The following is a 20,927-nucleotide window of genomic DNA, read 5'->3' on the forward strand; positions in this document are numbered from 1 at the left end:
ATATTTTCTTCTCCCTCTGCCCAGATCACTACCAAAAGGAAACCCATCTCTCTTGGCCAGAGAAGCACCACACTATGCTCCAACTAGATCCCTAATTTGGCTAAATCAATCTTATGACTTAATATTCACCATATATTCAGAGGTCAGACAGATGCAGCCATTCTCCTTAAAAGCACAGCCTATAGATAACACATTTATAAATTAGATCTCATAGACAAATGCTTGCAACTGGTTGAGATGAATCCAGTCTTGCTAGGTATTTATTAATACATTTGCTTATTTATAGAAGAGATTGAGACATCCTCATCACTAATTCTCTGAAATACACACCCTAACTTCAATATAGTCTCTTTTCAATCATTCTAGAGATGATAGTGACAAAACAGAACAAAATACAACAATAATACAAAGCAGCACTATAAACAAGATGAATTTCCAACCACAAAACTTGCATACATTTTTAAGACTACAAATACAGATCTCTATTCAATTCTTTAGAACCCAGCTTGCATTTTGAACATAAATTTGCTTTGCCTTACTCATGGGGAGAAGGAAGAAATCTAATCAAATTCTACTGAGTGTTTTCTCTGCTATAATTTAGTGGTAAAACTGGCAGGCTGCCTAACCATGTCAAAAAGGGATACATTTGAAATGCTGTAACTATAAAATAACAAGGAAGCTTTTAGCCACATTCATGTAGTGGAGACTATGAAAATGTTTACTTGTAATGTGGTTAGCATATGAAAAGATTAATCTAACAGGAAAATACGTTTTAAAGTTGTGAAATTGTCTTGCTTGATGTATAAATATTTTATGTAAATAAAAGCGGATTTGAGATTCATATAACATTTATATATTTTTAAAACTAAAGGCGTAGCACTGACTCTGCAAAACATTTTTCAGTAATACTCTCACTCTGCTATCTACACTAACGCCTTTATTTGTTTATATTAGCTTCTACCCTAATGAAGATGGCGCCGGTGGTTCTGTCTGGATAAGCTGCTGACAGGACACCATCAGCTTCGATGGAAGGCATCGCTGAGAGAGAGACAGCATTTTTTCAGCTCAGTGGCTCTGATTGCAGGCTATGGAGAAAAAAAAAAAAATGATGCCAATGGCTGGAATAAGGAAAGGTGATTTTCTTCAGGACTGTGACCAGAGAAGTTTGAGAAAATTGGGGTGTCTCACACAGGGATGTTCTCCTACATTCTCTGAATATCTGAGCTCATGTCCCCAAGTGGTTTTCCTTACTACCACTTCCTTCATTAAAACCATCACTGAAACATAGAAGTCAGTTTACATTCTTGAAGATTTGGAGCCTGCTTCTAAATTACATATCAGAGAGGGGGCAAAGGGCCCCCCTTTTCATTTTCATGAATGAAAAGTCAGACGTTCATTTTCAGTTCTGATCACAGTTAAGTGGAGCTTGCCTTTATTATTTTTTATTATTTGGATCATTGGTCCCATTCAAGAAGCAAAATGGAATAGCCTTGCAAAGACTAATGGCCAGGTGACAATACCAAATCGTTTTCTTAAGATGCAGATAGCTGCTACCACAAACACTACTTCTGTAGTGTAAGGATGGAACTACCTTTGTGGAAGAACTGACATTTTCTACCAAATTTCACATAATCACAGAATGGTCGAGGTTGGCAGGGATCTCTGAAGACCATCTAGTCCAACCCCTCTGCCAAGCAGGATCACTCAGCGCACATTGCTCAGGATGGCATCCAGGCAAGTTTTGAAAATCAACAGAGAAGAGACTCCACAACCTCTCTGGGCAACCTGTTCCAGTACTCTGTCCCCTCAGAGGAAAGAAGCAGCACCTCAAATTCAGCCGGAACCTCTTGTGCTTCAGTTTGTGCCTGTTGCCTCTCATCCTGTCACTGGGCACAACTGAAAAGAGACTGGCTCCATCATTTCAAAGCATTTTCAAAAGCTGTGGCAGAAGACGAATGTCTGAGTCAAGACCCAAGGCAAAGATGAATGCATTTACTGCTTCAGTTGCACAAATTCACAAGTTCATAGAGAACAGAAGTGTATTCATTAAAGAATCTACAAAATGACACTTATCTTTGTATGCCAGGTAGCATTTAAAATTCAACTGAAGAACAAAATAGCCTATATCTGGGTATTAGGGACTGTGATGAGTTACTGCATCTCAAATTATAATTATGATAATGGAAATTATTATTAAAATAACAAAAACTGTAGTGATCCATACAGCTGCTTGATATGTTTGTGTATTTCAGAGACTCACTAACTTTGCATCTCAATGTAAATTATTTCTCTGTTGTTAAATAAATATAAATAAAACTGAAAGAGATAAATACAATGAAGTATATGGATTTGTGTCACCAAGTTAATTAAATCAAAGGTCTTACATTTAAGTCAAAAAATATTCTTCTGAATGGCTGCATAGCCAAGTTCACACAGTGCAATTCTGTGGATCATTCTGCCGTTGTAAATGCTTGTAGATTTTTAGGGCAGGGAGAAGGCTGGGAGAGGTGTGATGGTAATACGTAAGGCAAACAGGATGATTCAAGCACATTTACAAACCTAAGCTTGAACAAAGTCTTGACCTCTCTCCAAATGCACAATCAGAAGTACTCTGTATAATTTTTATTATTGTTATTTATATGTTTCTAAGCCAGTACTGAATTCCAGTGGGATACCTCTGAAAATCAGACAATGACCTGCCATGTGACTCTGATAGTCTCTCTTAAGCAATAAGAAAAGCAAGGGGACCAGCTCAGATACAGAAAATGTACTCTGAGAAAGAAGAAGATATACATCCAGCAAACAGCATGCAGTAAAAAATAAAAATAAATAATAATAATAAAATCCTTTAAAGATTCCTACAGTAATTTCACCAAAATGCACAGTGTGTATAAAATACATGCTCGTGGAGTGGAGCATAACACTTGAAGCAGCAAGAGATTAGCACCAATACTTTCACACGTTATACATCATCTGAGGCAAGGGGGAGGGGAAACAACCACCTAAACAAATAACCCAATTCCCATGTACAGATCTATATCAGTCAAACCAAAGATTGTTTCATTATTAATCATAGAGTAAAAGAATATAAAATGAAGTAGAGTTCTTTCTTTTAAATACCAAATGCATTGAAGCAGCAGTCATTTATTTTTATGTCATTATTTCTTTTGATACTATGCAAAATACCTCCATTTCTAAATGCTGGTTTTCTAAAAACATAACCATTAGGATAGTTGTTACATATTTAATTTCATGCTCCACTCAGCATAAAGCAGTTGAGAGACTGCCAGCCAGAGCAAATTAAGTAACCGGTTAGATAATTTCCTGCTTAATTGAAAGCAGGTAGTTTTTAAAAGTAATAATTGATTTTGTTTCTAATGAGTGTGTAGCTATTCCTTCCTTTTTCTACTCCTGTTATTAAACAAGATTGCACTAAACTGTTGTACACAGTAATGACAGACACAGGAGGAAAAGAATTAGAGAATAATGTTTATTTAATATTTTAGGTTCCAGTTGCAATAAAAGAACGGGGGAATGGCATCTTGATATTGGTCCTCCATTTAAAGATCATCACTTCAAGACCTCATCCAGGTTGAAAGTTCTTACCTTCATGCTCTTCGGAGACAATAAATGACCCAGAAATCTCAGCTTAGTTCAAAGCAAAGAAACATCAATCATCCTAGCAGACAGTAACTGACATCAGCAGAAAAAGTGGTCTGGAATCACTTCTGTCCTGTTGCTTTTGGGAATGGTCACTCCAAGAGAAAGCTGGAATGTCTAAGGACAACAGATAAAGAAATCTTTGACTGACACATTTATGATTGGAAAAGAGGACTTAATTCTCCACAACTGTCAAAACAGCAACTGTCACAAGCAGTTAATTCACTTTATATTTAAAAACAAAAGAATAATAGTTCTATTAAAATGCTTAAACAAAATATTACATTGTCTGATCTAAAGAAAAAATTAAAATGACTGTGTCCATCTTTTTTCTTCCACTTCTTTGAAAATTAACAAAAAGAAAAGTACATTCTACATGCGTAGAAAATATTCTTCCAAGCTTTGTATTACAATCCAATGTTTTGACAAGTTAATATAAATAACAGTCAAACTCCAGTGTGATTCATTTTATGCTCTATCCTCATAACTGTTGAGCACCTAGGACAACTTCCCTTCAATTTGTGCATATATATAAGCATCAATTCCCTAAAGTGAGTGATGCAAAAACAAGCCAGAGTCTAAAATCAGTAACACATCTGTATAAAAATCAGAAGCTATAGCACTGCGCCACACCCACCCAGTCAATTTATAACCACTACAGCATGTTGAACTAATTCTCCCAATGAAAAATCATTCCTGAGTTCAGGCTGGTAGGTATTTCCCATATTGCTGTTATTGATTAATGCCCTGAGACAATTAATATCTGCACTGGGTAAAGTAATCAAGAGTTCTGGAGCCTGTCAGTAGTTTGATCCATGCACTATCGAAAGTATTACATGCAATTATAAATATTTATATCTTATATTTAGTATACAAATCCTTAGTCTGAATTTACAGTTTTACATGCAAGGATTTGAAGAAAACCCTCTATCTACACAGAACAGAATAAAGAGGTATGCAAGGGAATCATAAGATTTGGGGATATCTTCTTGAGCTTGCTTTAAGAAAGTACAGTCACTGACATTTACTAGTATGCCAAACAACAAGAGGTTTTTTTTGCTTTATGCACTCTGTCAAGCCTCTAAAGGGGTTAATAAACTCAACGGCAACACCACATTTTGTTTTTCCTGAAAATCATGGTTGCTAACCATAATGAATTCTCCTTTTATTTAAAGGTCATCAATACAGTCCTTAGAGATTGACCATTCATACACAATGGCACTGAATGACACCCGTCTTCTTGATTAACACTCACCCACTTTTCACATGTGACTACTTATGTAGGAATACAGGTTAACCATATTTGTAGACATCTAGGTATGCATCTCAATTTGTAATAGTGTGGTGTGAAATGGCTGGGGAAATAGGTTAAATTTGAAACAGATATTTTATACAAAGAAGAAAACAAATGTGAACAAGCCATTCAGTTTTAGTCCAAGCAAGTACAAACAGCATATCATCAGGTACTACTCCTGTATTATAAACATTATAGGGGCAAAACAGATATAAAACTTCCAGAGCTTTTCAGCTCTGCATTCAGAGTGCTTCTCATACCTCACCACTTGCGAAGCTAGATGCTGTAGTTACTAGTAGTTAAAGTTTCCAGTTCTCAGAATAAAAGAAATGGAACCCATCACATAGTCTGTAAATCCTGACATGAAGCAGTGTATCTCACGTAGTGAAGTCACGCATTTCACACTGACTGATGTAGTTGCTGTTATAGTTACTGCTATAGTTGCTTTCAGTTCAGCAGCAGGATTAGAGCTGATTTACCATTTCCCCTTCCAATATTTATAGCATCTCATAGTCCATCTTCTCAGAGGTCAAAGAGAACAACAATTAAAACTGCAAATTGTCAGGCTGTCCATCACAGATCTTAGGCCAGGGTCACTTACAGACCAAATTAGTACAAACAGAAATTGTGGGAAAGGAAGACAGTAAAAAGGAATAATTAGAAATATGATGTGGCTATGGTTAAACTGGAGGTGGGAGAGGGGAAAATGTTTTACTGTTCAAATGAATACTTTATGAATGGTTACTCTAGTAAAAAGCTGTGATTCCTGAGGACACTGGAAAAGCTTCTGGGAGATATTTGCATGTGATTAACAAATAAACAAAGGAGTTCTTTCATTATAGTTATCCAAATAGAACTTAGCAGACATCCATCTGCTTAAAGTTATTAAGAATTTAGATCAAGTGATTTGGGCTTGTTGGACCTGTGCACAAAAGCTATATGATGATAAAAGGGTCAATCACATGAAAATAAATACTTTCAGTATGCTACCGTACCTTTACTATATACATGTGTATATATACATGTATATATGCATATACATGCGTATATGCACACATGTACAGTGCACATTCATGTGTATAACTCATACAAATACACTATTTATGTTTAAATTCTGAAGTCTGAAAGAGAGCAAATAGAGTACAAAATGAAGACTATCTCTGATATCTTCACCAGTCATTGATATTCTGTTATTAGGACAGACTTGATAGCACTGAATAGAACAGTGACCACAGATCACAACTGCATACTCTACTTTTAAAACAACCCCCAGGTGACCCCAGCTTGCAGATTCTCAGGAGTTTTCCACTGAACTTGTGCCAAAAGCACATAGCCGATTAATCTGTAAATACCATCTTCTGAGTAAATCTAACTTCTGAATTACTTTCTGCTAGTACTTAAGTGGAGCTATTTTCCCACAAGCTTTAGAAAGAAGTCATTAAAGATTACCAATTTCTATCTTAGATTAAGATCTAATAAATCATAATCAAACAGAGTAGGAACTGGTATTCAAACCATTCATAATTACAAGAAAAGGTTAGCTGATCTAGAATACAAGGATGAGCATGTCAAAATACGCTCTTTGGAACAGAGACCAATACAGTATAACCAAACAGGTTAAAAGTCTTTTCAGGAAATTAGTGAGAAAGATCGTAAATTGGCATTCAGAAAGATATTTATGTATATATAGACACACTAATTCTGAGTTCTATCTTCTCTGCAACTTCAGATTGCAGTTAATTAGCTATTAAGAAGGCTAGGCTATAGAAGGAAGTTTCTAAACAAAAACATAGTTCTAGGCTTGCCCTATCCCAATGACCATACCAAAATTTTACCATCAACCTAAGTAAGAATGTTGTCAAGTCCTTAGGAAATAAAACGTCATTGCAGCAGAGAACAACTTCTCCTTTATCAAATAAGTATTTGAAGACAGCAGCCTGGCCAGATGGAAAGTCTTTAACAGACTGTGCCTCATTACAGCTCCTAGTAAAGGGATGAATCCTCTGCTCTTGCTGCAGTCTTGGGAGCAAACTAGCTTGGAGAAGTCTGCACAAGAGCCAGAGTAAAGTCTGAAATGCCTCCTGGAACACCCCATGCTTAGCTAAAGTCTTGTCTTTTTCTGAGAGTTTATAGCTAGGATCAAGTGACCCGCTATATTGTCTAGACTTGTATCAGACTCTGAAATCACAGCTGCCACATGTGAAAGGAAGACAGAGAAAGACAGCACTGCTGATTTTCTACAGAAAGTTTGGGCAAGTCAAACAAGCTACTTTAAAATGTTAAATACAGTTTTTAGCCTAACAGCTAGAAAAATAAAATCAGCTTGGCTTCAGATTGTTGGAAACTTTCTGAAAATCAAAAGCAAGTTCCACATGAAGGATGCAGTCCTATAAGTTGACTTGTGCCCACATTTAAGGATAAATTAATTTAAAATTAAGCACTATGGGTATATCTACTTTCTCAACTGTTACTAATCTCAAACTACCTACCCTAACCACCCTTATGAAGGAGTTACCCACAGGAAAGGAGAAACAACAAAAATATTCCAAATATATGCTACTAGACCCCTGTGGGACTAAAGAAAAGAGCACATATTTTCTCTCCTGAAGGGAGAACAAAAATGTTTACAAAAACAAACAAACAAAATCCTACTGAATAAAATATAGTGTGATAGCTTTATTCTGAAACGTTTACCTGTTGTCCTTCCTCCCTCAAATAGCAACACTGTTAATGGTCTCAGCGTCATAAAGGCTGAATATGCTCCTTTCATTCTGTGTCCAAAATGGGTGCTCAGGTATGGGAAAGTGAGTGATGTTGCTGCCCAAGCTGTCCATTTTCTGTGGATAATTAAAATCTTTAAGAACTGCTACAATAAAACTTCTCAGAAACACAATATATCCCAATACAAACAGATACAAACAGGACGACACATCATTATTCTCTGAACAAGATTACCAATGACATATCTTCCCAGTACCTGGAACAAATACACCTCGCACCTCCACACAGGGGACAAATAGCCACAAATCTGGCACATCACAAAGGAGCACTCAGGGCACCACACACCTCTTAGTAGGGCAGTCAGGAGCTCCACCCCGTCAATCCATACAAAGCAAATACAAGATGAGTAAATGTGCCACAGTGAAGTCCCACCTCAGCACATTCTGTACTCAGATCTCCACATCTGCTTAGGTTTCAGAAGCACTGTAGAGTCACAGATTAAAATCTGATTAGGTTTAAAATAACATTTCAGGTATCTGGTAGAATCACATTTAAAGCTCACACGAGGAAGAGCCATGAGGAGTTGCCTGCATATAAGAGCTTCAGTCAAGAGCAGTAGGTCTCCTTCACAATACCATGATCCTTTTTGTAAGTATACCCTGGTGGGAATAATAAACCCAAATTACATCAGAGAGTTAAGACACGCTCTTACCTCATGGCCCGGATTCAGAGCCACATAATTCTAGATATAACCTCTGCAGATTTCAACTGTCTAGCATGTCGGGCTGCATTACTGAACACTGAAATACTGCATTTTGAGTGGATGAATCTAACTCAAAGGCACTACATTTTAATTGCAGTACAAATACCCTCTTTAACCTAGGCATAAAAGCCACCCTTACTCTTCCACAAGAAAAACATAGAGCACTGGCAGCATAAATGAACAGACTTTGCAGCACAAGCACAGAGCAGATGCCATGAGGCAGCCAGAAGTACAGTTGAATTTACCACAGCTAAGAGCCTGGCTGATCAAAAACATGAACCTTCCATTTGACAATATGAATAAGATGAATAGCGGTAATTAACAAAACATGTTACAATCCATGCAAATACTTTTTTTACTTTATTAATTATGAAAATATAAAGGGCAACTGTCAGGTCAAATTTGGTCAACAACTTACTTGTTCTTTTGCCCTAAACCAACAAGGCTTCTCCCCCCCTCCCCTTCTTTTTTAATTCACATGGAAATAGGTTTACATAAATAGAACAGTGCAGTCCAACTACTGTTAACACTGTTATGGTAGACTGGAATTTCAAGGCTTTCATGCTTAATTTTCTTTTTTCTTCTGTTCTTTCCAAGAAAATGTACTTTATTATAGCAGGATTTTTCCATAAATTAGTTTGCTTTAATTACACTGTTAGAAACCAATTAAAAAATGTTATGCATACATGCATGCACACACCAAACACAAAACAATTTTTCATACAGTTACCATAGTTCATAAATTTAGTATGAACCCTCTCAGGACCAAGTCTGCTCATTGGACAGTTCTAGGGATGTAATGTCATAACAAAAATGTGCTATTTGCCACTTTTTATTCCAGTCTAAAGCCTGGAAAATAATCAGCAGTCATAGGCCTCCTTTCATCTCCTTATTCCCAGTCAACAGTAGAGAGATATCCCAACTCCTACCTGTTTCACTGATTCTCTTCAGCACTGCCTTCTCTCTCTGGTAAGTACAGCAAAGTCCTCAACACACACACCCTGTAGAGTTGCATTTTCTCTGTGAATGCTCCACTAGACCTTCCCCCATGTTCTAGCTCATAGCATAAGCTGCCTGAAAATGTATCCTTTACCCCTCTGCCTTCTTGAATGGGCATAGTGGGCTCGTGATAATATAATCCCACATAAAAAGGTAGAAAATTTTGACTTACTGGAACCCAGCATCCCTTGGCACCTAAGCAAAAATGGAAAAAGTTCAGAATAAGGCCACATGTTTGAATTTATTCCGTTTATCAGAAGCATAAACTACAAAGCCCCAATAACGCAAACAAACTTCAAAGATGAAAAGAAATCTCTGAGTCTAACTTAGCTGAAATCTCTGAGCTGTCTAACTTAGCTGTCATTGGTGTATCCAGGTATGTGTTTTGCACTACTGACAATGAAAGCATATTGAAGACTGTTTACAAATCAGTAAACAGTTTCTTGCACTTTATAAGCTTTTAATATAATGATTTACTTTAATTTTAGAACAAGAGGTTCTTTCCTTCTTGGACAAAGCACATCCCATAGGCAACTGAAGACTGTGCTTCCCATATTTCCTTATCAAGTTGCCACCACCACCGTAATATACAGCTAGGCCTGATTTGGAAAATGGGAATTGTTTGTGTTTCAAATGGATAAGAAAATCACAAAAAGCTTTGAACATGTCTCATAGGCATGTTGGCCCATGCTATTTCACAAAGAGAAGTCCTCCAAGTTCAAAACTGACTGCCAAGGCTGCATACATGACATTTGCTATTTCAGTTCCTATGGGAGGGTCCAGATAAGATCCTTCTGGGTGAAGAATAAAGCTAGACAATCTCTAGCCAAAGATTTCAGAGAATGTTTTAGGCTTTAGTCTTTGGAAGTACTGACAGTGGCCCTGATCCAGTAAAGCTCTAAAGAACATAATTTAAACGCTTTGCTACATCAAAACTGTAATGTGCTATGAAAGAACACAAATATCTGACTAGTACAAATACTGGAAAAGGGAACACATAAGCACAGTTGAAGTTTAGCACTATACTCATTTTTTACAATAGTCAATTCCACGTTCCCATGGATCTGCCCTGGCAATTTTTCTTACCCTTAAGAAAAATTAATGGCAAAGTGTCAGGGTACAGCCCTAGTCTTAAACAACATCTCCTTGTGCTACCGACTCTCTCTGTAAACTTTCCTCCTAGTGCTTTTAGCGATTTTCTGCCCAATCACCACATTTTAGCTTATGTGTCTACAAGGACAACACTAGATAAAGTCAACCTGCAGTTACACCATGGGTGATGAGCAGCAAATCAAGAAAGCTGACGGGACAGAGGCACCAGGGGAAGCTCCATGCAGAGCCAGTTTGGGTCTGATTGAGTTCATTAGGTCAGGCTGCATCCCATGGCACTGCAAATTCACATCCATGCAAGTACTTTGGTGTAGCATGGGCTATGAATACATCTTGTAGAGCTTGCCCAGATATCCTGATGCAGTGCTCCCAGGACAGCAAAGTCCAGGCTGAATGGCTCTGGGACCGAGTTGATGCCACTAACCCTAAGCTGAACTCAGTCTAAGCCCTTGGTTGGGCACAGCACAAAACCAGCCTGGACCTAGGACTGCAACTGAGTTTACTTCACTATGGGGCACGGCACACAGGCTCCAAATGGTGCTGCAGAACTCAGGCTAGCTCAGTACCTCCAGCTGAGCACAATCCACGCTGATTCAGGGTTATGTTCCTGTGTGGTCACTGGCTGTGCTGGGCTCCTCAGCAGTCCTGATAACAGGAACATGCAATAGGCACACCCAAGCAGGCACAGGTCTGGTTCAGCAAGACTTAGTGCTTCAGCTCTATAGGGCAAGGAAGCAGCTGGACTGCATCCAGGCTCATACTCAGTGCTAGATGTTCCAGACTCATGCTGGCTCCTGACGAACTAATCAGACATCGTTGCAACACACTCTTTAGCTCTCATCGTCAGAGTTTCCACAGGGCTCCCCTCCCCAGCATCACTTACACTAGTTTGCTGTGCCTGCTTTGTACCCGATCCAGATCTTCTGGCTGTCCTGAGCCTAGGTGCAGCTCCCCAGGGAAACACATCACACAAAGCTTGTATGTGAACGCACAAAATACAGCCTGAGACACAGAAGTGTAACAATACCTATGCAGAAGGAATATTAGAATTAGCATAAGTTACTCCGAGTAAATCAGAACAGATACTCTGTGATTGCATTATACAGAGACCGCCTTTATATCGAGATGCCAGCATACCAGCCTTGTTCTTTAACGTCTAAAGCATTTGGTTACAATGAGTTATAATTTATTATAACAATGTTAATAAATTAAAAGCACAAAGGGGCAATTACAATCACATTAAAACACTCCGTAATTTTGGAAAATTAATGTTTCACTAAGTCTTCATTTTTACAGCTAAATTGAGTCAGAACTGTGTTGTTCCTACACTATGCTAACTAGTATGTGTTAAGCTTTTCTGAACCATATGGAAAGCCATTATTTTATTTTTTTTTTTTTCTTAAGCAGGATTCTCACCACTTTGTTTAATATCACTACAAATTATATAGGCTAATATTTACAGATGGTTTCGCGTCTGAAGTGTGAATCAGCAAACTGCAAGACAACAGGTAGGAAGCGCTCATTCCCAAAGGATGTGGTGTCAGCTCCCTGCCCGAGGACCGCACCACAGGCCAGGAGGTCCCCTCACTTCTAACCCTGCGTTGGGGTTGGGACTTTGGGGTGTTTTGTAGGACCAGGCTGCAGCAGGATCAAACAGGAGAGGTTTCTGAACCACAGTTAGTTGTGGGGGGAAATGGGAAAATAAAGAATCGCAGGCTGTGCTTGGAAAGCCATCAGGTTTTTTAATGTTAGGCTGTAGGTTGGTTTTTTGTGTGTGTGTTCTGGTGCTTCTACTTCAAGTCTCAGCCAACTTTTCCACCTCAGCGCCCAAAGATGGCACCGCACCTGCGTGCCCAGCACTATGGGGGCAGCACATTCAGCGTGCGGGGGCTTCCAGAAAGTTCTGCAGCGGCTTTCCAGGTGCTGAGTGGGGCTGGGGGGGGGACACAAGCAGCGCCCCACACATACACATACACAGCCCCCTCAGGCGGCGGGCCGTTGGGGCCGTTGGTTGGGGCGGTTGGCGGCGCGCGGGCAGCTGGAAGTCGTTGCCCGCCGATTGGCGTCCGCGTTGCCACGGCGACCGCCCCGGCGGCGCCAGCCGGGCCGCAGCGCGAGCGGGTGATGTCACGCGCCCGGCGCCGGCCGGTCTGGGCCGCCCGCGGCTGAGGCGCGGGGCGGGGGTGCGGGTAGAGGGGGGGGGGGGGAGCGGGAGGCGGTCCCCTCACGTTCAAGCTGCGCGCCCAAATCCGCTTTTTGGGGTGTTTTCGGCGGGTTTAGGGCACAGTCCGCCCGGCACGAGCTGGCTGGGTGTTTTGTGACCCGGCAGGAGGTGCGGGTGAAGCAGCAAAGCCAGCTTATATCGCCGAAAGGCAGCCAAATTCTCGCCCTGGTGTCCCATTATTGTAACTCTTCTGCTAATAAAGGGGTTCGGCTATAAGTTCTCGGGAAGAGAAGGAGTATTCACCACCACTCGCCCTCAAAGGCAGCAGAAAGCGTTGCTGAGGCAGAGATTTTTTCCGTTTTCTGTCTTTCAGATGGATTCAGGCAGCGCTGATGCGGTCTGTGGGCAAGGCGAAGGCTGGACCCTGCTAAAGTCTGCGCCCTAGAGCACCTTGTGCTCGGGGACACACAGCGGGACCCCTCGCAGGTGGACAGCCATACCTTGGGACAGATCATGCAGAGAGCTCACCTGGCAAGCACTGCTTTGGCCAGAGAGCTGCAGGCTCAAACACCCGTCTTCCTCTCGTTTGGGAGGACGGCAAGTAAGCTAAGTGTATGTAAATATGATTGCAGTGCGAGGCTCAGGTTGTCTGATTTATTTGTTTATTTGTTTATTTATTTATTTATTACCTGCACAGCGTGGTGTTTAAGTGACCTGTAACCTCTAAGATCTTAGTGGGATTTTAACACCGCGTGCTTTTGCTGACTGCTTAAGCGAAGTGAACCGGAGAACAATCCTTGACAACAGCCGCCTCCATCAGGTAGCTTCGAAGTAGCTTCGAAGGAAACGAAATGAATGCCTTCTGGTGGGGGAAGGGAGCGAGCGTCCTGAGAAACTCGCTCCTCCGCTCCCATTGATCATCACCTGCGCTGGACTTCACACAGCAGTTTAATCCTATTCTCTCCCTCAAAGGTTTCAAGCCTCTGCAAGATCCTGACTGCTAGGGAACAAAGGCTGGTATGTGGTTCCCTCAAAGGTCAGTCATTAACCTGCCCCGACAACAGTTTTAGGAAGATCAAGGCAATGAAGAAAAAACTAAGAAAAAGCACTTTCACTTTGGAATGAATTGTTCAAAATGCCCTTATACATTGAGTTTTATTCCCTTTCAGCTCCGCACTTTTTAGTTCCTGCACGTATTTATTTCTCATCAGGAATAATGGCAAGATTTGCTCTCCCAGAGATTTGACCTTAAGTTTATTCTAGCCACAACACTATAGACCATTTCATCAATTATAAATGTACTCATGTGTATAGAGGAACTGGTAAGCCAGCTCGGTAATACTACCTTGTCCTGGAGGCTTACCCTTATAAATAAATTAGGGGCATATCTTTATGAAATACCAGTAGAGAGAGAGAAAGAAAAGAAAGTAAGAGAGAGAGAATGAAAGGAAGGAAGAAAAAGAAAGGGAGAAAGGACATAAGGAAGGAAAGAAGAGAGAAAAAGAGAAGAAAAGAAGAAAAAAAAAGAAAAAATCCAGATTCACTTAAAAAAAAATATAAAAGGACAAGGGCTAACATCAAAAGTGCTTTTTTTTTTTTTCCTGTGATTTGTATTTTGTGTGTCAGTGTGTCTATACATGAGACAAAATACTGGATATGCAGTGGCCAGACTATCAATGACAGTCATTTCCATAAGTTATTGATGACCCTTTAGCTCCCAAGTGACAGGCCAAAGTAGAGCCACAAGCAACTTATGAAAGGTCATCAATAACAACTGAAAATAAATGTGTCCAGTGCCTGCCCATTGTGTGTCCTGTTTATGCAATGCCAGCTTAAGTTTCATCTGGCATAGTTTTTAACAGGCTGTAACCATCTTAGTTCCTGTCTGGAGCAACAAGGTCTTAATTTCTTAATAATATGACCTAAGGAGTGAAAGGAGAGACTGTGCACCTCACTAAAACATTAAACACCACAGACAATCCCAGTGCAGCAAGTGTAAGACCATTCAGAAGAAAGAAGATACAGGGAAGTCAGGAGGAAAAAAAAGGAGCAGCTGAGATGCAAGGTTGTAAATTATACCTTGTGTTAAGGTTATAAGTATGTAATATTCTATTAATGTATTGCTGATCATAATCTATGTCATACTGCAAAGAAGATTGATGCATTGTGTGTGGAAAGGAGTTTCTGGAGGCAAAAGAAAGCTCTTTCTGTCTATACTGAGTCTCTTATTCCCAGTGGAAAAAGACTGCAATGGACACTGGATGCAATCCAGTGGGGACCAAACATTTGGTTTTACCTGTTTCTTAACAGAATTTGCTTTGAATAATCATTGCCACTAAACACAATCTCTTTTAATTAGAGTTCTGTATTTAATATATGTATATATATTAAATTATTTTGCATTTGCATTTTCACGTTTTAAAAAAATAGAGTTTTGAGAAACACTTTTCCAGAGATTGAATAAACTATTTCAGGAGGTCGGTCTGAAATAAGCTAATGACGTTGCATCCAGTTGTGAAACTTCTGCTCACTTGAGCAGGCCTTATACCACATCCTTACTCAGGCAAATAAGCTCATTAACTTCAAGACAAACTTCCTATATGAGCAAGGATTTGTGCTGCTTTTCAAGTCAATTTCCCCACTGAGGTAAGTTAAGAGATTTGCTTGAATAACATATATCAGTGCTTTAAAGTGTTGAAAGAGCATGCTAGTGGAGTTAAAATTACCAAAATAAATGTCATTAACACTTCAAGGTAAGTATGTGGAAACATACTGGTATTGAAGACAACTTGAAATAGTTACTTAGCATAAGCTGTGTGATTACCAAAAATATTCTTATATTTAATTTAACTCGTTTAACTTTAAGAAAACAAAGTAAAAACTGTAAGAAAATGTGCACGTTGAAGCATTTTTAAAAGCAATTTTGAACCTGTCTTGACTTTCACACGGTTTGCCCTCTGCACAAGTAGGAAAAACATGAAGAATTGCTATACAATTACTCTCGAATGGAAAATAACATTCATTCCCATTTCTTATAAGAGAAAATTAGTAAGTCACAGAATATACTTAACTGTGAAGAATTGCAGTTCATGGATCATTGTCCGATATTCTCTTTACATCCATCTTTCATTTTATCTGCATCTCCAGCCATTTGCACTCTGCAATGTGTATCTTGATTTTAATTCACTGTGGTACACAGTGGTTTTCATTACACAGTCCCGTGGTCCTAATTAACACCTGAGGTCATTTTAGTACAAAGTATTATTGGAATTAAGACCTAAGTGTGTGACCCTAACTACCAAAAGGAGACAATGTCACTCTCACTTTCTTTCTTCCACTCTAAATGTGACACCCAGCAAGAGCTGTATTCTGTCAACGAAAGTGACAATTTTTTTCAGAAGCAGTGTAGGCTATAAAGAATGATCACAAAGCATCCTATCAGAAATTAATACAAACCTCATTTTTTAGCAGAGCACTTTTTCAAACACTAGTACGTAAGCAAAGAAAAACTCAGCTACAAGCTTTGAAATAATCTCCTACTATTCTACAATTTCTTCTGATGGATGGAAGAGAAGAATGAGGAAGAGCTTTTCTCTTCTGTTACTATGTACTCGTTAGATCCTCACATGTTATGGCAACAGGAGCACCGCAGCAGGTAAATAGAAAATAAGGTTACACAGAGTTCTGCTTTTCTCTGAAGTGCATGGGGGTGGCCCATAAACAACTGTGGTAAGGGGATTTGAAGACAACTTGAAAAGTTTCCCCACCACCACCACCACCATACCTGAACTCTTAGTTCTTTCTAGCTTCTGTTCCCAATAATGCCACCAATGCGACTTGAATCCAAGCAGCAAATGTTTTCTGAAGTGCTTTAAAGATTGGTCAGGCTGTCACAACAGCACAATGCAGAATTGTAAATTAATATTTGGCAAGCAGGTGATATCTGAAAGTGATGATGACCCATAAAAGTACTTTGACAACCAACTGACCATTCACAAGAAACATCAGAACATTTGCATCAGAGCAGAGAAATCAAAGGTCTCTCCGCCTACCTTGAATGTCCCTCTGCTGTGAGAAAGTCGGTCTCTTCTCACTCAAAGAAAGTGATTCTCATTTTAATCCTACAACAAAACCAAACCAAGAAAAAGCCACAAAGATTTTGAAGAATTCCTTAAAACACTCACAGAGATCAAGTAACAAACACGTTAGCGTTAGCTTTCAAAATGTAAAACGTTGTATCAGTGCAAAGTATTACTGTTGTTTCTGCAGGGTTTTTTTGTGGCCTGAACTTAGACTGTTTTTGCTGATGAAGCTGTTCAGGTCCCCTGCAAATACCAGTATCATTGGTGTAATGATAACATATGCAGATGAGCATGTACACATCCAGATACTTATTTAATTTAGGTCGATTTGCTCGTTGTCCCTGTAGGCTGTATTATTTGTGTGATTATAGAGCTCTTAATGCAAACTCATAACAAACATGAAAATAATATGAGGCCATATCATACCATCAGTTTCAGGCAGATTAGCTGAGGATTTCTGTCTGTAAACAAAGGGCATGACACTGCACATAAATCTGATCTAAATCTACACAAAATAAAATTAAAGTTAAAGTTAAGACTCCAAATTCAATCTGTTACTATGTAACTCAGTTCAATATAGTGCTCTTCAGGAAGCTGCTCCAAATACTCCTAACTTATTTTCCCCTTCCCCAGAATAAGCATCTTGGCTGCTTATATTTGGACCACACTGCAGAAGGCTGTCAACGTGAGTTATCTTTCTTGCCACAAGCTTGCTTTAGTCAACACAGAAATCTGACATTACCCAACAAACCCAGTGTTTTTGGTCACCTGAACAAAGCAACCTTCTTAAATGACATTAGCCTTCAGCCAACTTAACAACCAGCAGCAAAATGCCAGGGCATCTGTCAGTGACATACCAGTGTTGTCTGCTGCCGCAGCCTCTTGAAAGCAGTAGGTGGGTTTGCACAAATTTCTATAACTTTGAATATCTATTTCCATGCTGGAGGCTGCACAGCAAGAATAGCTCTTCGTTACAGACTTTTTCAGTTGTCCTCTCAACTAATGAAGATAAAATATATTTCTTTAGGTATTGATTTCCATGTTTGCATAAAAAAGAGTCTACATCAGCATAAGAAGTTTTGCTTGCTTGTTTGTTTTTTGTTAATCTGTTTCTCATTCTCCAAATTTTTTGTTCTCATGATTTTTTGAAGCTGAAGGAAAGCATAGAGTTAAGTAGAAGTATGCTCTTGTCATGAGCTCTAATGCTCTAAACTGGACAACTACATGAACATGAAAAACAAACAAGCAAAGAAAGAAACAAAAACTCCTTTGTCTGTGAAGAGCTCTTGTGGCCTGTCAACAAACATTTTTCTCTTTATTTTCTAATAAACTTCATGCACAGGAGCAATGGGGAGGCAGCTGCAAAGAACACAGGTGAAGTTCTCCAGAATCTCCATCTTTCTCATTCACCTACAAATTCTCAGAAAAAAAATGAGGGGAAAAAAAATTAAGGTTGTGGGTTGTATTTATATTTTGGATTTCAGAAAACAGAATGGTTCACACTCTGGGGAAAAGTCTTGTGATAAAAAGAGTTTTAGGGAGTACTGCCAATGAACCATCCCTGGTGAGGAGAGGTAGCAGAAGACGGATGGATTTTGGTCCATTAGTAGTCTATAGAGTGAGATGACTTCTCCATGCTCTGGATCTTCCCTGATCCATTCTGAGTAGACTGCAAAGGAGCCCACAGTCTCACCTCCAGCACAGCCACAACCAGGCAGATACAGGCATGTAGGAATAATAAACCAATAAAGGATTTACATATTCTTTCCTCTACCTCCCTCCCCCACCCCATTTTTCATTTCATATTGCTGTCCCCTGTTGCCAAGAGGAGTTTATCTATGGTGTTTGGTAAGGGAGTACTAAACACATTATAGTGCTATTTTAAATGACATCACAACTAACTAGATATTTTAATTGAAGGTAAATAACCAACATTATTGCCATTTGAATGATAGCAATAGTGGAGAGTAATGGCACTACTGAGGAATCAATTGCTATTTCCCTCATAAACCATAAACCATTCAGAGATTTATAATGCTTTTTTAATGACCAGCCCTTCTAGGTGTTGAGCAGCTCCTGAGTCTTCTGGATGCCTGCTGAAGTCAATAGGAATGGGGGGTGTCTCGGTGTCACATTTTTGTGCCCGAGGATAAAATACCAGTTATCAGCTGCAAGCAAAGGAAAGCTTGGGATTTTAGCATGCTGCTCTGCCAGTGTGCCCCAAACCCCAAAATGGGGATGCTTGACTCAACCACTGTTTCATAACCTGTTTAAGAATAAAAATGCATTGTGTATTTGTGTGCATTTCATGCCCTCTTAAGGTAGGTATGGCAAGTAACCTTGTGGAAGAAACCATGTCGACTGCTTATTTCCTTCTGCATACCTAAATGCGTTGCTTTTGTATTTCATCTGTCCTGAGACCATTTTAACTAATGTGGTGCTATCCAATGCACCAGTTGGTTCGGTGGCATTGTATCATGCACAAACACCGGCGGATCCGGAGTGCTGCGAGAGGCGATGTCCCCTGTGCTGAGCACTGGGGAGGGCTGTTCCCCCTCTCTGACTCTCTATCCGGTCCTAAGGTGCTGTGACCCAGGGGCAATGTGAATGTCTCAGGTTTATTTTTCCAGTTGGAGTCAATGACATATTCATCTACTCAGACCTGCGCTGACAAATCCAGCCTCCTTTACTCATGAGAGTACTCTCATCAAGTTAAGTGGGATTAACCCCATGATGAAGGAGACGTAAGGCCAGTAATTATGTTTTCATTTTCACTTGTTTTACTTTGATTTTGCATGAAAAGCAACTTTTTAAAGTTCCAGAGAGCATCTGTGATGCTGTCGCAGCCCATCAAGTCTCAGCTAAACTAGTCCACCATTGAGGATCCTGTTGATAATATTGTTGAATACTGTTGATAATATTGCAATAATTGGTTACAAAGGAAATGGATTTCTACTCTGGATGTGGAAAGAAAGCACAGAAAAACAGAGCCAAGACAGATGAGCTCCTCCAGCCAGCCAGCAAGGGACCACATGCCTAAAGATGCACAGAATTTATTTAGAAAATCCAGACTTGGCCTGGTGAAAAACAGGAGCATTAATCCCTATATGCTCACGTCATGAAAAATATTGCCATTAATAGGACAAAAGCACAAGCAGCAGCCACTGCCCCTCTCTTTTGTAAACGTCTTCAGGGATGAAGAGTTTCACTATGCCTACCTCCACTGCTAGCATACTGGGCTTTCCAACCCATTTCTAGAGCAATTTCCTTAGCATCTGGTGCACATCCAATCTAAATTTTGAAAAAGCAGCCGACCCAACCTGCTCCCACTTAAGTCAATGACAAAACTCCCATTGACTTCAAGGAGAGCACAAGCAGACGGGTTGTTAACAGGGAATTGGTGCCTATTGTTCACCGGAGCATGTCGGGCTAGCATGTATCAACTCCACGAGCATCAAAGGGAGTTACTAGAGGAAATCCCCTGAATATTTATGCGATAGTCAGAGGGGAGGGCTGTTTTTCCCTTTCCCACGTATCTCTACCGAGATACGCTAGCTATGGGAACACACACGATCTTCTCGCAACTGGAGCAATGCATACAGGGCCCCGGGTTTCCCTGCAGAGCCTCTTCTGTGGAAGTAGCCCGATGGAAAAAGAGCTTGGCGGCGTATCACGGTTCTTCACGCGTTTCCAGAAATACCACGTCATTTTCAAGAGCCGTTGTAGTGTCAGGGGATTCTCACTGTGACACTCCAGCCTGCGTGTATCATCTGTCCAAACTGGCTTTGCGAGTGCTAAAGGGGAACCAGTTACAGACTGGGGTTTCCCAGAGATTTCCAGCGAGATCACACAAGCTTCTAGGAGGGTTTCTGCGCAAACAGCACAGTGCAACGTTACAGTGTGCCTACTTTCACAAAGATTTTAATTAAATAGGATCAGCAAGGTTTGAATCTGCATGCTCACCATGACTTAAAGATGGTGAGGGTTTTTTTAGACAGCACGTTGAGTCTGTCCATATTATAAGGACTCTGGGAAAGAGATAAAGTGTAACCATACCAAATGCTTTAGGGCCCATTTATATTTCCACCTCATGAGAGCCAGCGATGGCAGAGAGTGGAGTTTCACAGAATAAAA

General features: G+C 40.0%; 1 long non-coding RNA gene across 5 annotated transcripts; it reads right to left on the reverse strand.

Annotated features, from left to right (window-relative positions):
• Positions 1-222: 222 nt before the first annotated feature.
• LOC106015455 (uncharacterized) lies at positions 223-12,653 on the reverse strand. Of its 5 annotated transcripts, none has more exons than XR_011806885.1 (8): positions 12,393-12,641; positions 11,431-11,574; positions 9,368-9,632; positions 8,238-8,334; positions 8,021-8,158; positions 7,649-7,791; positions 3,607-3,777; positions 223-1,085 (listed from the first exon to the last, which is right to left on the reverse strand). It is a non-coding gene; the product is annotated as an uncharacterized lncRNA (long non-coding RNA). The 5 variants fall into 5 exon arrangements; XR_011806886.1 differs by lacking the exon at positions 223-1,085 and having other exon boundaries at positions 3,484-3,777; positions 9,368-9,439; positions 9,610-9,632; positions 12,393-12,645; XR_011806889.1 differs by lacking the exon at positions 223-1,085 and having other exon boundaries at positions 3,484-3,777; positions 8,108-8,158; positions 12,393-12,653.
• Between the last annotated feature and the right edge of the window lie 8,274 nt (positions 12,654-20,927).

Source organism: Anas platyrhynchos, chromosome 2, assembly GCF_047663525.1.
Source record: "Anas platyrhynchos isolate ZD024472 breed Pekin duck chromosome 2, IASCAAS_PekinDuck_T2T, whole genome shotgun sequence".
Classification (NCBI taxonomy): Eukaryota; Metazoa; Chordata; class Aves; order Anseriformes; family Anatidae; genus Anas; species Anas platyrhynchos.